The sequence below is a fragment of the Canis lupus genome, chromosome 27 (assembly GCF_011100685.1).
Source record: "Canis lupus familiaris isolate Mischka breed German Shepherd chromosome 27, alternate assembly UU_Cfam_GSD_1.0, whole genome shotgun sequence".
Taxonomy (NCBI): domain Eukaryota; kingdom Metazoa; phylum Chordata; class Mammalia; order Carnivora; family Canidae; genus Canis; species Canis lupus.
The window spans coordinates 17322328-17341166 of NC_049248.1; the positions used below are offsets into that span (position 1 = coordinate 17322328).

Sequence of the window (18839 nt, forward strand, 5' to 3'; positions counted from 1 at the left end):
AGACATTTTTCCTTATCTAACAGGGAAAAAGCTTTGGTTTTCTTTTTCTCCAAAACTGGTGGTCAGAGTATGTCTAATACCTCTTTCACTTCTTGGGAAGCCCTTTGTAGGTTCAAAATTTATTGCAAGAATCTTTTTAAACTCATATATCCAAAGTAATCATAGAGTTAGCTTATGCTCTTAAATCTCGTTTCTGTTCCCTCTACATGTGAGTCACTGGAGGTTTCTTTTGTAAGAACTCAGATGAGCAATTCACAGAATTCAGCACTTCAAATTGTAGATTTTGCATTAGTTTAAATATCAGGTTTATGGAAATAGTTTTGTTGCTGTAAATTACTACAGTACTAATACTTGGTGTGAGTTGTTTGTGTTGAGAGAGAAAGCACTCATGCACATAAGCGGGTGATGAGGAGGTAGAGGGGCAGAAGGAAAGAGAGACTACTAAGCAGACTGTGCTCAGTACAGAGCCTGATATGAGGTTCAATCCTAGGACTCACATCATGACCTGACTAAAATCAAGAATTGGATGCTCAACCCACAGAGTCACCCTAGCAGCCCAGTCTAAGTGAGTTTTAATGGAATGTTAGGAAGCTATTCAAAGATATCTGTCATAGCACAGAACAGAGAGAAGACCATAACAGCAGAATTTATAAAGTACAAGTGCACAGAATATCACCAATATTTACAGAAATATTGTAGAGTTTTGTATATTCACAAGGCATATATTGGGAATTCAAGCTAATTTCATTTATCGAGACTAATTATAGATCTATAAAGTGATATAAAGGCCTCTAAAGGATGCTGCTGAATCAGTGAGTGTTTTATAATAATCTACAAAGGGAAACATGATGATTATTAACTAGATCTATAAGAGAGAAGGGCCCAGGTGCATTGTTAACAAAGACAGAAGTTTTAGGAATTCTTTTTAATAATTATTCTTACTAAGCAACAGAATTCAATTAACTTAAAAATGCTATTACTACTTTTTTAAAGCAAGATTTCATTGTATTTTCAAAATAGATTTCTCTAATTGAATTTTTAATTAAATAAAAAAGGGAAAGATAGAACTCTACCCTAATGTAATCCCATTCCTAATTACTAATATTGAAATAATGTAAAGTTACCATGTAGATATAACAAACACAGTACCAACTTTCAAGTGATGTTTAGGAATTACTAGTCATACTTACTATTATGTTTTAACAAAAATGGATAATTTCATAATTAAGCATATGAAATTTTATCACATTTTATCCCTGTGTGGAATCTGGGATAAATAATTTACTTAGTTCTAATGAGGCTCAGATTTTATACACACACACACACACACACACACACACATTTCAGACATTTTCTAATAACATTGTAATATATTAGTATTGTGAAGAATGTAAATATTAACTCTTTAATTCTTATAGACTTTATAGATGAAAAAACTAAGATTAGAAGTTTAAGAAATTTACCACAAATTACAAAATTATTACAACAGACCTGAGCTATCCATTAGCTATCCTAATTCTAGATGGAAGCTTTTTTAACCAAGACCAATGAGTCTCAAAATGTCATCTATAAGCATGCATGTCCTAGACACTATGAGGGCCATGAGGTCAAATAATTTCATAAAAATACAAAATGCAAAAAATACAATACCCAGTTTCCTTTTTCACTTTGTTGACATTTGCACTGATGGCACATAAGGAATTGTGAGTAAACCTGCTATCAATAAGTAAGTAAGTAAGTAAGTAAATAAATAAATAAATAAATAAATAAATAAATAAATAAAACTGCAATCACAAACCAAAAAATGGAACTAAGTTATTCTAGTTGTTATTGTGTTCTTCACTGGCACACAGGGACAGTAAAAAAAAAAAAAAAAAAAAGGAATCGTTAGGAATGAATGAGGTTAAAAAATATTTTTTAATAAAATCTGATGAAGTCATATAATCATTATCTGTTTAAAATCTCAAACTTTAAATACAAGTTATTTTAACACTTTGTGTAGTTAAATAAGAATTGCACACAGAGTGTGGTTCTTACATGTTAAAATATGATTATTATGAGGTACCGCAAAGGTCCAATTGCTTAAATTGAAAAATGAACATTTCTAAAGGACACCACTTTTACTTATAGGAATGTGTGACAGAGAAATTATGACTACTCACCTTGGGTATTGAATATTTGGTAACTTTTACTTATAGGAATGAGTGACAGAGAAATTATGACTACTCACCTTGGGTATTGAATATTTGGTATTCTTTTTTTTAAGATTTGTTTATTTATTTGAGAGAGAGAAAGAGAGAATGCAAGTGTATGAGTGGGGGTGGGGTGGGTGGGAGTGGGTAGAGGGAAAGTATCCTCAAGCCAATTCTCTGCTGAGTGTGGAGCCCTATGTGGGGCTTGCTCCCAGGACCCTGAGATCATGACTTGAGCAGAAATCTAGAGTCTGACACTTAACCAATTGAGCCATCCAGGCAGACCCTTGAATATATGGAGTTCTTAAAAACGAAATGTGCTTGTCATTTCAAAGAAAACAATTATTTGTTGCCAATAAAAAAAAAATCTTAATCTTTGAAGCAAAAGCCTGAATTTTGAAAAAAATTTACCCACCACTCTGAACTCTATATGTTGTCAGTACTTAAACCTAGATTAGTGGTGATATAAACAAATATGATTTGTTTTTTAATATGCTATAATGAAACAGCCAACATCTGAAACAGATGCATACATAACTCAGTAAGTCAGTATTTTCCAAATGAACAATGCTTGGTGTTATAAGATCATGCATAAATAAAAGATCCATTGCAAGATAAAACCATGAATTTTGATGTACCAGTGTGTGAAAGATTTGTTCACAGGATTTCAGATTCTATATTGTACTAACACTTAATGAGTGTTACTAACATTTAATGAGTTATGGTGTAGTATCAATGAACAATACCCACACTGATTTGAAAAGAACAGTAAAATATTTCTCCCTTTGCAACTACATATCTGAATGAGGGAAGATTCAAAACAATACCCTAACACACTGAATGCAGATAAGTTTATCAGAATCTATCTGCTTTTATTAAACCAGACATTAACAGGTTTTGCAAAAATGAAAAAAAAATGCCACTTTTCTCTCTTTTTTGTTTTTGGATACTATAGTTATTTTTTCATTAAAATGTTCTATTTATTTGTCATATAATAGTTTATTATTTACAAATGATACCATGCCAATAAAAGGCTCATAAAAGACCACTATGAATATTATATGCCAACAAAGTGGACCATCTAAAAGACATGAATAAATTCCTAGACATACAAGTTATCAAGACTGAATCAGGAAAAAATAGAAATCTGAATCTGAATAAACCAATTACCACTAAAGAGATTGGATCAGTAATCAAATCCACCACCACCCCCCAATAGCCCACTGCCAGATGGCTTCACTGATGAATTCTACCAAACATTTAAAGAAAATTAATCCTAACACTTCTCAAACTCTTCCAAAAACAGAAGAAAAAGGAGCATTCCAAAATTCACTTAATGAGACCAGTATTATCTTGATACCAAAGCCAGACAAGGCACCACAAGAAAAGTAAATTATAGGCCAATATCCTTGGTAAACTTAGATGCAAATATTCAACACAATATTAGCAAGCCAAATTCAACAGTACATTGAAAAGATCATAAACTATGATCAAGTGAGACTTGGTCCAAGGAAGCAAAGTAATTCAACATCCACAAATCAATTTATGTGATATATCACATTAACATAATGAAGAATATGGGGCACCTGGATAGCTCAGTGGTTGAGCATCTGCCTTTGGCTCAGGTCATATTCCCAGAGTTCTGGGATCTAGGCCCACATCAGTATCCACATAGGAAGCCTGCTTCTCCCTCTGCCTAAGTCTCTGCCTCTCTCTCTCTCTCTCTCTCTGTCTCTTATGAATAAATAAATAAAATCTTTAAAACAAAAACAAACAAAATGAAGGATAAAATCATATGATCATCTCAATAGATGCAGAAAAAGCATTTGACAAAATTCAACATTCATTCATGGTAAAAACTCTCAATGAACTGGGTACAGAGGGAACACACTTAAACATAATAAAGGCCATAAACGACAAGCCCACTGCTAACATCATACTCTATCATAATTCTAATGGCATTTTTCATAGAAATAGAATAAACAATCCTAAAATCTGTATGGAATTACAAAAGATCCTGAATAGTTAAAGCAATCTTAAGAAAGAAGAACAAAGCTTGAGGCATTATATTTCCTGTATCTAAATGATATTCCAAAGCTATAGTAATGAAAACAGTTTGGTATTAGCATAAAAACAGACACAGAGATCAGTGAAACAGAATGGAGAGCCAGAAACAAATCCACACAAATATGATCAATTCATTTACAATAAATAAGCCAAGAATATACAATGGAGAAAGGATAGTCCCTTCAATGAATGATGTTGAGAAAACTCGAAAGCCACATGCAAAAAAAATGAAACTGGACCACTATCTTAAACCATACACTGAATCAACTCAAAATGGATAAAATACTTGAATGTAAGGCCTGAAATCATAAAACTCCTAGAAGAAAACACAGGAGTAAATCTCCTTGACATTAGTCTTGCCAATGATTGTTTGGATTTAACACCAAAAGCAAAGGAAACTGTGGGAAACCGGTCTGCTATATCATAAATAGATATAAGAAAAGAGGGTGTTAATATATGATCCTGAGAAATGCATCCCATGGTGCGACAAAGAGAAGTTTCTACGTACAGTAGAACAGTAAGTCCTGAACACAGGATGCAACCAACTGGAACACCAGAGTAGACTGTTCATCATACTTGAAACTTCCTTGTACACCCTATATGGGAAGGATGTTTGATGGAAGTTATTTCCAGCCCGACTTATCTAATGTAGAGATCTCTCTTTCTAACATGTAGGGTTAAGTAATCCACCTAATAAAAGCAGCAGCCTTTGTGAGCTTGGGATCTTCACAGGCTTTGCATTGGTCCCCTGATCCCCACACTACTTTGTGTCTGTCTCTTCTTTTATTCTGCGCGCACATTGCACTTTCAGTTCCTGAGCCTTCCAAGCTGGACTTGGAAACAACAGCCAACAAAGTTGAAAATAATCAAGTGGGACTGCATTAAATTAAAAAATTTCTTCCTAGCAAGGACAACTATAAATAATAACAGATGGGAAAAAACATTTGCAAATCATATATCTGATAATGGGGTATTAACACACAAAGAAAAATACACAAAGAAGTCATACAACAACACAATAGTAAAAAAAAGCAATCTGATTAAAAAGTTGGTAAAGAAATCGAATAAACATCTTCCTAAAGATGTATAAAAAGCCAACAGGTACATGAAAAGGTACTCAACAGTGCTAATCATCAGGGAAATGAAAATCAAAACTACAATGAAATGTCACCTCATACCGGTTAAAATGGCTAGCATCAAAAGGACAAGCAATAACAAATGTTAATACGGATCTTGAGAAAAGTGAATGTACTGTTGGTAGGAATGCATATTGGCACAGCCACTAAGGAGATGGAATGGAGTTTCCTCAAAAACCCCAAAACAGCTACCATATGATTCAACAATTCCATTCTAAGTACATATCCAGAGAAAATGAAAATGGAATCTCAAAGAGAAATCTGCCCTCACATTCTGTAGCCAAGAAATGGAAAGAACCTAAGTATCCATCAGTGGATGAATGGATAAAGAAAATATGGTGTTTACATACAACAAAATACTACCTAGCCATGAGAAAGGACACCCTGCCATTTGCAACAAGATGGATTGAACTTGAGGGCATAATGCAAAGTGAAATAAGTCAGACAGAGAAAGACAAACACTGTATGATCTCACTTATATGTGGAATTTTATTTTTTTTTAAATTATTTATTTATTTATGATAGTCACACAGAGAGAGAGAGAGAGGCAGAGACACAGGCAGAGGGAGAAGCAGGCTCCATGCACCGGGAGCCTGACACGGGATTCAATCCCAGGTCTCCAGGATCGCGCCCTGGGCCAAAGGCAGGCGCCAAACCGCTGCGCCACTCAGGGATCCCTATATGTGGAATTTTAAAGACCAAATGTACAGCACAGGGGATCCCTGGGTGGCGCAGCGGTTTGGCGCCTGCCTTTGGCCCAGGGCGCGATCCAGAAGACCCAGGATCGAGTCCCACATCGGGCTCCTGGTGCATGGAGCCTGCTTCTCCCTCTGCCTGTGTCTCTGCCTCTCTCTCTCTCTCTCTGTGACTATCATAAGTAAATAAAAATTAAAAAAAAAAAAAAACAAAAACAAATGTACAGCACAGTGATTATAGTTAAGAATTCTCTGTTAAAGGGGCACTTGGGTGGTTCAATCAGTTAAGTGTCTACCTTTAGCTCAGGTCATGATCACAAGGTCCTGGGATCAAGCCCTGTGTTGGGTTCTTTGCTGAGAGGGGAATCTGCTTTGCCCTCTCCCTCCCTCCCCTCGTCTAGTACTCTCTCTTTCTCAAGTAAATAAAATCTTAAAACAAAAAAAAAAAAATAATTCTGTATTATATACTTGAAAGTTGCTAACAGAGTAGATCTTAAATGTTTTCACCATAAAAAATAAACAGTAATTAGGTGGGATGTTATAGGTGTTAACTAATGCGATAGTGGCTATCATTTCATAATATATGTTAAACAAATATGTTGTATACCTTAAATATGCACAATGTTAGATGTCAATTATATCTCAATAAAGCTGAAAAAATAAATACACAGAAAAAATTAATTTATATATATTTTAAATGTTTTTCAATTTTAATTTCCAATATGGTAAATCCTAAAAGATATAACTTATATGAACAGAAGCTATTAGGTGGTTTTTATCTTTAAAAAGATAAAATATTCTTGAGACCAAAATGTTTTTAAAATTGCTCCATTAGACTTACCTCCATTTCTAATGAGACAAATCAACCTAGTAATCTTCTTGTAGAGAAGAAGTATATTATAGCCACAACATACACCTTTAATCTCAACTCCACTAAACCACCAATGAAAACTTTCAGATTTCATATGGACGACAGAAAAAAAGACTGACAATTTCAAACAATAAGCAAGTTTCTAAGATGTTTATAAAGACCTTGTAGAATCCTGACTTCCCTGTCCAGGCCCTGGAAGCTAGTGAAAGAGGGAGGATTAAACAACCAGATTATTATGGTAACTGTTTTGTTGTATAAATTAAATGTGTCAATAGAAAGTGCTAATGGAAGAGATTAGAGAAAATGATTTTGATAATTGTCACGCCAGTCACTCAAGGTGCTCAAACAAAGCACGAGGACATGCAATTTTAGTGTAGCAATTGATAAGATAAAATAAAGGGTGAACAAAAATCCTTTCACACTGTTGTAGCGAATCATTAAACATGTAATAAGCTTCTAAGGTCACCCTGTTTGCATTTCTAATGGAGACAGAAACAAAACTTAGAGAAGAAAATATAAGGTGAGTCATACTAACATGCAGTGTGTTACGAAATATTTAATCACAAAAATGCCTAAATAATTATAAAAATTATTAGTTTATAAGTGGAGTTTGAATTCCCATAAGAAAAATTTTCTTCAAAATTGTCTTCAATGTGCATTTTTAAAAAATAATTCTGGGGGGGACCTGGGTGGCTCAGTGGTTAAGCATCTGCCTTTGGCTCAGGTCATGATCCCAGGGTCCTGGAATCGAGTCCTGCATCGGGCTTCCCGCAGGGAGTCTACTTCTTCCTCTGCCTATGTCTCTGTCTTTTTGTGTTTCTCATGAATAAATAAATAAAATCCTTTAAAAAAAAACTCTGGGACAGTTGTTCTGGATAACAATTATTGAGAGAATAGAGTAAAGCAAAAACACTTCGTATAATCATTTAACTGTTGAAGGTCTTGGTTTGAAATTCTTCTTTTAGAGATGAGACTGCAAAACCCAGAAAGGTTAAATGATATGGTCAAGGTCAGTATTTGCCTTCCACTTGTGCCAAAAAACAAATTCAAAATAAAAATAAAAAAGAGGTAAAATAGAAATGTTAGAAACACAGAGATAACTGCACATTTTAGCCACATGTAGAGTGTGCAGTCACAGAACAATTAGTTAGAAAGAGCTCTAAACTTTCAAGAAACCAGTGTCAAGATAATAAAGTCTTCATTACAGACACTTTGGATTTTTTCAGTTTCTACTTTATGAAACTAGCTTTCATTTTTAATGCATATACCCATTTCCCATGGTTCTGCATTTTAAAATAGAATTTCAAATTCAGAAATTCTAAACATAATAGTGGACTTTACACTGAATGTGATATTTTAATACTACCTGAAGGACACTCATAAGCTCATTAATGTATTAAATATCCTGAATATATTTATGTACTAGATATTTCATAAATAACAGAAATATTTAAGAGATTATGTATGACTGAATCCCTGTGTTGAGTTAATGTTTAAAAAAGAAGGATTAATGTTCAGTAGGAGAGAACAAAGTGACAATTATAGCTCAAGGTACAGTGTGATAATAACTATGAGACACAAAGGCTCTATTAAAGATTCAGCATAAAAATAATGATAAAAGAGTATTAGCTGTCAAAGTGGTCTTGGTAAATTAAAGATACAGAATCAAGCAAAATCAATTTATCTGCCAAAGAAAATGTGTGGAATAAAAGAACTTTTCCCCAAAATTGTATACTATATAATAAAGTAGAAAACTAACTGCCAGTCAATAGAGATAACAAGATACTCAAAAGTTAATAACAAAGCCTAAAAAAATAAAATACAATAAACTGAAAATAATTCCAATACAATTGACTCTGGTCAAACATTTAGTAGATAGACATTTTAGATTGTAATATGTTAGGCAGTATAACAAATTGGAATTTTCAAAGTTTTTAGTGGATCAATAAAAGGGCCTTTTAAAAAAAGAGAATTTGATGGCCACAACTTTGTGTTACTTTAGTGGAGTTCTGGGCTTATCTGAAACATGATTTCTGGGTCTCTGAGAAGCACCTTTCTCCAGGTGGTATTTCTAAGCTCAGGTCCTTATTTTCTCTGATATATTACATTATCTTTCTATAAGTGATTTTAAAGCAAATTAAAGTGTTATCCAAATCAGTAAATTATTAAGACTCCTAGTCATTATTTGATGAGGTACATCTTTAGCACTGCTATAATGCTATCAGTTGCTTGGAACTGTAGAGAATAACTAAGGAGAAGACACAGTCCTGTCCTCAGGATAATTACAGTACATATATAGCAATAAACATTAATTTTAAAAGACAATTCAGGAATAATGCACGACAATAAGGAGTTAAATACAAAGTATGTATCATAGATAATACATAATATTGATGGCATCTGGGAAGGAAAACAGCACAAGCTCCTTTATTAATTTGACAAACTTGATTATTACAGGATTCCTGTTGAGGTCAAAGATTTGGATGAGATTCTCTGATTTTTCTATGTGTACTCAGGCAAGTCCTATAGTCCTGTAGTTCTTCTGGTTCTCAATTTTTCAACTATAAATGGGATGTATTTTTATTTGCCCAGTCTGTTTATTTTAAGATTTATTTATCTGAGAGAGAAAAAGTAAGCACAAGCGCAGGGCAGAGGGATAGATGGAAAGGGAGAGAGTCTTAGGCAAACTCTGTGCTGAGGCTGTACCCCAATGAAGGGTCCAATCTCATGACTCTGAAATCAGGGTTTGAGCTGAAATGAAGAGTTGGATGGTCAACTGATTGTGCCACTCAGTTGCCCTTGCCCAGTCTTTTTAACAGAATTGTTGTGAGGGTCGAATGATAAAGATGAGAAATGAATAGTGTAATAAGAAATTAAATGGGCATCTGCATTTTAAGATATTTAAAGTGGAGGCTTGTGATCCAAAAACTTGAGTAAACACTTATGGAAAAAGAAAAAAAAGACATATTCTACAATGTAACAGTTCAATGGGAGTTTTTTTTTAAGATTTCATTATTTATTCATGAGAGACAGAGAGACACGCAGAGACACAGGCAGAGGGAGAAACAGGCTCCCTGTGAGGAACCCAATGTGGGACTCGATCCCAGAACCCCGGGATCATGACCTGAGCTGAAGGCAGAAGCTCAACCGCTGAGCCACCTAGGTGCCCCAATGGGAGTATTTCTTACTCAAAAACCATGCTGCTTTATTCTTTATGTTTTGTTTATTTCCAATGAATTCCCATTTTAACTCAAAGGTAAATTTTACACTTTTGATGTTAAGTAATATAATTAAATATTGAAAAGAAGCTTATTTCATAGGGAAAGATTTCCTTACATTTCAATATTATATCAGAAAATTGTTAAGGTAGGTCTTAATACTTGTGCAGCATTCTCTTACATCATTGCTATATAAAGCAGGGTCTAATTTGATCATTTACCATCAGCCATATGACTGTCATGAAGATTGGAGTTCTCTGATGTTCAGAACTAGAACATCCTCTCCCCATAGGCTGACTTGTATAGAAATTCAAATTACAATTGTTTGCTTTGCAGACTCTGGAGCAGAAAAACAGGAATTTTTTAATTTGAACATTTAATGGCAATGGACTAAGAGGATGAGATTCATTTATTTTTATGTTGGAGATCATCTATCCCCAAATTTCCCAAATCGTATTATAATAGGCTGATAAAGAAAAATGATCTGTTGTGTAAAACAATGTGTATTCAACAAATTCTAAAAGTGTGCTTTCTCATTACAAGACTTCTCATAGCTTTTAACACCCCAGTGTTCATTCTTGATGTCTCAGAGGGAAATCCAATAAGCCTTATTTCCCAAATAGATCTTTTTAATTTGGCATTGGATGGGAGCTGAACATCTGATTTCTCCCAGAACTAGAATCCAAGAAAACCAGGCTTAGACCACATAATTATAATACTCAAAAGGCTCCAGTTTCCCCTCCCAAGATGTGTGGACATCTCTTTTGTGGTATGCCCAACATCTAAGGGGAAGGGAGCCAACACTGTCAAAATCAGTGAGATTCAAATTAGTGAGAAGTGGTGGGAAGCAGAAAATAATACTGCTTAATATATGTCCCTCAGAATTTAATGAATCAAGGAGATAAAGTATTTAAATAATACACCAACATAAATATATATTTATATTTTATAGTTATTTGGAGAGATAAGAACACAGTGTAGATGCAAACCTTTTACAGCATGATGAAATACACTTTGCTTAAAAAGAAAAGAGAAAGAGAGGAGAGGGGAGGGAAAGGCAGGGCAGGAGAGGAGAGTAGAGGGCAGGGGAGAGGAGGGGAAGAGAGGAGAGATTAAATTCCTGTACTATAAACTATGGAAGTGGTACCTGAGAGACGCCAAGGGCACCTGAGAATGGTGTAGACACAGAAGCAGATGTGAGATAGAAAGAAAGACCAAATCTTGATGATAGTACTGAATTCTTAGATCTGGCAGTAGTCTGAAGTCAACTATAGTTCTTAATTTTTAAATGATGTAAACTTGTTTAAATTATATAAATTATATAAACTCTCCCCCTCCCCAAAACCAACTGGCAACCAAAATGAGCTTTACTGATTCACTTGGATGATATCTGGATAGGTTCCTTCAACTTTCATTTCATAGCTGCTTTTTATATGTTTCTATTACTGACCAATCACCCTTAAAATTGTCATGTTCTTTATATATATATATATGTCAAGGTCACATATTATACATAAAGATAATACTTTGGGGCATGTTTTGCTCCTATCCTACATCTCTTTGAGGTGATTTATTTTATCTCTGCTCTGACCAACTTTGTACTGGTTTTAAATTTATTTCTCAAGGGAGTTTGTTTTATTCATAAGTTCTCATTTTTTTTTCCACCCATACTATGTGCAGGGCATAATTGTGAACTCAGTGAAATAGTTCCAAACCACCTTCTTTTATGTAAATCTCTCTGATCTAATAGGGTGCTTTTTGTTATTAGGACATTATCAAATATTCTCTGTATCCTAAGCACACAAAACAGTATCCAGCACATCAGAGGCTTGAAGGTTGTTGGATTTCTTCCTAGATAAAGTAATTAATCTGCAATTTTCTCTCGCTATGACTTTCACCCTGCTTGAGCTGCACATGTACTGAAAAATTTGGTCTGCCTCTCTCTTTCTCACTCCTTGCCAAAAAAAAAAAAAATATATATATATATGTATATATATACATATATGTATATATATATATATACATATATATATTCTTAAGGTGACTGAGATTTTTAGAAAATAAATATGATAAAATTGTTAATGATTATATAGTATTACTTTTTTTACCTGCTGATGGTAATTTCCTATTGAATAAGAACAATTACTCTAAAAAAATGAGTATCTAATAGTGAAATTTAAAGAGAGTTTGAGACTATCAAGCCTGTTCACCAATTTAAATGATATCAATAAAGTAATTATCTTTCCATCTTTCCCTTAAAATTGGTATTATTCTTGTTCATCATTTTTTTCCTACTTCCAGTATAGGTGTTTTTATCTTTATTGTGATTATTGTAGGCCTTAAATAATGAGTAAGCTTCATCTCATAAATAAACTCTATTCTGTTGGAAGTGTTTGAAGCAAAATATTATATATACTGTTTCCTGGATTAGAAAGAAATAGTGTCAAGATCAATTAGTGGTGTCTGTCATGGGGAGGAATAGTTGTTCACGTACAATAAATTTGCTCCTCCAAATAAGCCAAATGTTTGCATGATACCATTAAGGTTATTTGACTAGACTGTATATCTACAATTTTAATGTGACCAGATTTAGAAATTAAAACAGGGATTAATTTTTTTAATCCTCAGGGGCACCTGAGTGGCTCAGTCGGTTAAGCCTCTGACTCTTGGTTTCAGCTTAGCTCATGATTTCAGGGTTCTGGGATGAGCCCCACAGGACCAGCACCAGGCTCCCTGCTCAGCATGGAGTCTTCTTGTCTCCCTCTGTCTCTGTCCCTCCCCCTGCTCATTCTCTCTCTCTAAAATAAACAGATAAATCTTTTTAAAAAATGTTTTTGACACTTCACCTAATTTTTTTATTAAAAAAGTAAAACCTTAGAAATATCAATAGTTCCTTTAAAAATCTTTTGATTGAAGTTAAAATATTGGTTTTTGGAGGTCACAAATGTGGGATGTCCTGGACTTAAATCTGAATTCTAGCTAATGATAAGTTTAACTAACTTAACGTAGTCAGAATTAGTCAGGGAAAAAAGGCTATCTCATGTCTGATGGCAAACGAAATGTATATTCACTAATTAGGCTTAGAATATATTATTAACTAGCACTTCTAAGGCTTAGTATGTCCTTAATTGTGTTAACCATAGTATTCCATATTGCTATGTACTATTACTAGGTATAGGGAAGCAAAAGAACTTTGTATTTTGGTTTTATCAAAGGGAAAAAGTAAAATTGACAAATTTATTCCGAATACAGCAGTCAATAAATCCTGCAATTATTCTGCATTTTCCACATATTGGTGTCTTCCTTATCTTCAATCTACCAACGGGGGAGGTGGGGAATATCATATTTGCTTGAAAGCAGCATATATTTCTCACGAGGCATAATTTTTCTAAGTACCAAGTCCTACATCTGGCACAATCACAATGAGCGGTTTCTTGATATTTAGAGAAGCACTTCATTTCCAGAAGGTGGCACTCTAGAATAGTTGGGAATCCAGGTTTACTTCCATCTAAAACAGCAGAAGTGCTTTCATTAACATTCAGTTAACCAAAATTCTGGAGACACAGAGTGTGTACTCAAACCAAATAAATGACCAGCTGTCTTTTATCTGATAGCATTTAAAACTAAATATTTTTCTATGTCTCTGACCTGGCTTATTGTCTGGAAAAACTAGAAACACAACAGTGTAGATATTGCAGCATTAAAATAAAACAGACAAAAATATAATAAGACATGTTAGAAAAGTAGGCCAGTTTTACAGAAGACTATACCAGCTTCTGTTTTGACTTTCAATAAAGCTCATTTATAAATGTATTTGAACAACATTTGATGCCACAGAATTGTATTATACATAGCCACTACATTTGCAAAATCAGATAATTATGGAAATTTGTAACTTATCAGCAATTATTCAAAAATATAGCTGAAATTATAAAACCTTGGTTTGTAATAAGCATATGGAAAAGCTGAAAAAGAAGTAGAAAGTAAGGTGAGATATAAAAATAATTTCTTCTAAAAAAAAAAAAAGACTTTCTTCTTTAGAGAAGAGAGGAGAATTCTGTTAATTACTGAATTTTCTAAGCAGAATTTTTAGAGATCTTTGCCTAGTGAAAAAGTATGTGGCATTATGGAGGTAATAGAGTTTGGCTACAGTAAACTGATCCATTACTATGAGGGACAAATTGGGAACATTTGTTATACTGCTGAGGTAGTGAATAGTTTCAGCACACTTATTTATTTCTACTGGCAGTAAGAATTTATTCGGTGGACAAAATCACATTATATTTAGAATGTTAAAGTCCATTTACACCTTCAACTAATAATTTTCTGAAATAATTGGAAGTTTTAGTCATAATCATTTAGGTCCTGACAGCTATTTGTCTTGACTATTATTGTTTACCAGTAGTTATGTTATATAAACCATAAATGGGTCTCTAATATACTGTAAGTATGTGACAATAGTACAGGCTGCCTAAAGCATATTTGAAATATATCGGGTAAAGTGTATTTAGTGTACCACTTCTATCACAAATGCATCAATAAGTATCATTCTTACTTTTGTGGAACTTTAAGGTGCTCCATAGTCTAAAATACCTGTTGGGGTGAAGAATAATAACCAATTTACATATTGAATACTTATGCAGTTATATTAAATCTGTTTTTCTTGAAAAATACAGCAAAAATGTTTTATCCAAAACATTTACTCCAAAATTAATTTAATCCCAGAATGGATTATTCAAAAGTAATCGTCCTTTGGCCTTGGTTAAATTATAACCTCTCTGCAGCCTCAATTCACAATGCATTATAGAGATATATATACCATATCCACTTATAGGGATTTGGGGGGATGATTGCAAATCAAATCAGTAATTTATCATTAAGGGAAGAAGAATGAGCATATCAAAACTACATGTGACATGGGCAATTTTAATATTTCTACTAACAGTCCATCCCTGAATATAATAAACTCTCATCAATTATTTTAAAATATGCAAAATAAGTTTATTTTTCCTCAAATTTTTGTTAAAATAGAGTTTAGAGTTGTTCCCAGTTAAAAAGCTATCAAACAACTCTTTCAAATATTAACATTTAGAATTAAGTAGACCAAATATTTGGATTTAATCACTGTTTCCAGTTCTCAAGCAAATATTAACCAAGATAGGATGTCCAAAAAAATGTAAGTAAAAATTAACCTGATTATGGGGCTTTCAGTTCTGACAGAAATGAGTAATGTTTACCAGATTTATAATTCTGCTGCAAATAACTACAAAACTGGACAAAATTGGAAAACAGAGAACTCAGGGTTGTGATCAATGAAAGAAAGCAAATACGGAAAATGAGCTCTATTTTCATCCTGGCTTTCTGCTAGGGATCACTTTCCAATTTAAGAAGTAGAGCTTAAACACAGAACAGCAATATCCCTGAGGAGAAGAAACAAAGATTGGAGTTCTGCGCCACCAAAGTACACCTGTTATTTGCAGGGAAGAGTACCAGAAAATGGCAGCGGGGCAGAGAACTCTACAAATCTTGGGAAGAATCATCTTGAGTCTTTGTGCAAATTCTAAGCTGGGCACGTAGAGAGACAATCTGCACAGGTATGACACACTGTTCCCTAGAGCAATAAACCCAAAAGAGAATCTGGGCATGGCAGTACTAGAAAAATGTTATAGACCTCACCAGCCAGAAGGAAGAGACTGTGTTGAACACCCTAGCAATTAAGTCAAAACTCCAGAATTGTCAGGGCTTAGTGCAACACTGGACTATCCCTGTTCTGTAATCGAATTCAAAATGATAAGGTTGAAACACCAGTAAAGTCACTTGCCTGCCAGAGCAAAATTAAAGACCCTCCACCATCTTCTGAATCCAGAGGATCCTATAAAGGTGGGAGAAATCAGTGGTGATAGAATTTAAGACAGTAAATGTTCCTGGGATGAGAGAGGGGGTTGTTTTGGAAGGGGTTTGATGCAACTTTCCCTGGGATGGTAGAAATGTCCCATACTTTGACAGAGCTCTGAGTCAGGCCCATGGATTTTTTCCAAACATCAAACTGTGTACTTAAGATCTATACATTTCGCTGTATGTAAATTATGTCTCAAAAAAGAAAGATTACATTCAAACAAGATAACAGAAAAAAAGAGGGGGTTATAGTTTAAAAAGTTGTGCTAAAATTTTTATGGAATGGAAGAGGAATTTCCTTCCTTACTGCATTAATTTTGGCTCTAAAGAACAACAAGATGAATAAAGGAATAAATGTCAATTATATTTTTCAAACGTTTTAAAACAAATGTATGTGGTTAGTAGAAATAATACAATAAGGGTGTGGAAATACAAAAAGGTGCAGAATAAGGATCAAGATTTATTGACAATAAATTCTTAAAATAAGTATATTGGTGCTTGTTATGTTCAAAAAGCAAGAGAATACGAATAAAACACAGGATAGTAAAAATGCACATGCACACATTATAATACAAAGCAGAAAGTAATAAATGTCTCAAAAGTAAATTGAGATAAAGAACAATGCAATTTTAGAAGAACAAAAGATGTTAAGAATGGTTTTATCTGGGTAACTTAAACCCAGAAAGGTGAAAACAGACTCCAAGGACCTGTTGCCAGGGACTCTGGACCTCACAGCTTTGGTGCAATGATATCCTTGAAGGCCTAAAAGTATTCACATATTTCCCAAATGTCCAAAATACAATTCCAGTATGATTATCACTATCCCTTATGTTCAAATTCTAACTATCTATGGTAAGGTAAAATATAATCATTAGTAAATAACATGAGCCAAAACCAATCTGGTGACTACAACTAACTTCCTTTCACTTTCAAGAGAACAGTCAGCCAAATATTTTCTTCTGATCTCCACTCCATGGGCTTCATATTTCAAGTTTGCTCTCACCCTGGACACTCGATTAGTCATAAGGCAGTGAGGATTTTCTCAGGTTCCTCCAAAGAGACAAAAATGAGCAAGAGAAAAAAAGATGCATATAGTCCTTAGATTTGAGAAACAAGAAATTTGCTTTAATAAGCAAATTTGGGATAAAGGAGGAATACACATTTAGTTTTGCTTTTATTTTGTTGATAATGTGGAAGAATTTACTCATGTTTTATAGTGAGAAGAAAAGTCTGTATTCCTATTTTAAAATCAATCCTGTGTTTCTTTTTGTGCACTTTGTATTCTGAACATTAATTTTACATACACCTAACGATCTAAGAGTTTTTCAATTGTTATTGCTTTAATTTGTTTTATTTTTCCAGGATGGAAATTAGAATTAATTAGAAATTAGAATTACTTTAATGATCACTGGCATCATTACTCAATGAATTAATTTTTATAGAAAATAATTATTTGAGAACAATTATATTTTTATTATAAATTTGTGGAATATCAATATTTTGCACTATTCTTACTTGAAACATGCACCCAGCCTGGAATAGTCAGTTTTAATATTTGATTTAATTTTTGTGAGTAATGCCAGCAAAATTTTAAGAAAAATATACATTTGAATTAATGTATAGTAGTTAATGTAGTTTTAATTTAAACTCTGCAGCAAAGATATCCAAAATATAGCAGTGTTTGGCAGGATAGAATTTTCTCTTTCATGCTTTCTCTCTCTTCTTTATAACTAAGGTAAGAATAAGAACCAGCAATTCAGGGGGTCCTGGCTGGCTCAGTCAGTTAAAGTCAGTTTTGACTCTTGGTTTTGGCTCAGGTCATGATCTCAGGGTTGTTTGACAGAACCCAGAGTTGGGCTTCTTGCTCAGCATGGCATCTGTTTGAGATTCTCTTTCTCTCTCCCTCTTCCTCTGCCATTCCCCCACTTTCTCTCTCTAAACAAATAAAATCTTAAACACACACACACACACACACACACAAAACCAGCAATTCAGTTTTACCATACTCAGAACAATGTGGCTACTGTACTCATCACCATCTCCCAGTGGCACAGGTATGTATGTGCATGTGTGTGTGTGAGAGAGAGAGGGAGAGGGGGGGGGGGAGAGAGAGAGAGGGGGGGGAGAGAGAGAGAGGAGAAAGAGAGAGGCAGGGTGAGGGATTACAGAAAGGAGAATGCATATACAATCCTTTTCTGAAGGGCACAACTGAGGGGTGCCTGGGTGGCTCAGCGGTTGAGCATCTGCCTTTGGCTCAGGTTGTGATCCTGGGGTCCTGGGAAGCTGCAGGAAGCTTGCTTCTCCCTCTGTCTATGTCTCTGCCTCTCTGTGTATCTCATGAATAAATAAATTAAATCCTAAAAAAAAAAAAAAAAAAAAGGAAGGGCACAACTGGAAGAATCACACATCACTTCTTTTCACATTTCACTGAGGAGAACTAGTAACTTGCCCACATCTCATTAAAAGGGGGGCTGGGAAATGTGGCCTTTCAGTGGGTGGCCAATACTAGAAGGAGGGAAAAGGATACAACTTTCAGCCTGCCACCAAATTTCCAGGTCTACACGTCATTTCACATATCTATTCCCTCTACACACATGTACATGTGTACCCAATATTATAAAGTCTCATTCAAAAAAACAGAAGAGTACAGTGTTAGAGGTACAGCTGCCTTCTAAAACAATGAAGGTTAGGAAAAGCATAACCGTCACTTTTCAAAGCAATAATCAAATCCTATTGGATAAGAATTTCAAACAATCCCTTGTCTG

At 34.2% G+C, this 18839-nt stretch overlaps 1 long non-coding RNA gene across 2 annotated transcripts in view; it reads right to left on the reverse strand.

Annotated features, from left to right (window-relative positions):
* LOC111092747 overlaps positions 1–18839 on the reverse strand; it is a 136585-nt gene that overhangs the window by 19732 nt on the left and 98014 nt on the right. The window contains exon 9 of one of the 2 annotated variants that reach the window (XR_005379916.1): positions 14781–18431. The exons of the other annotated variant lie outside the window; for it this stretch is intronic. This is a non-coding gene — a long non-coding RNA (uncharacterized LOC111092747). Of the gene's footprint in view, positions 1–14780; positions 18432–18839 lie in introns of those variants that run through there. 2 annotated transcript variants of the gene reach the window in all.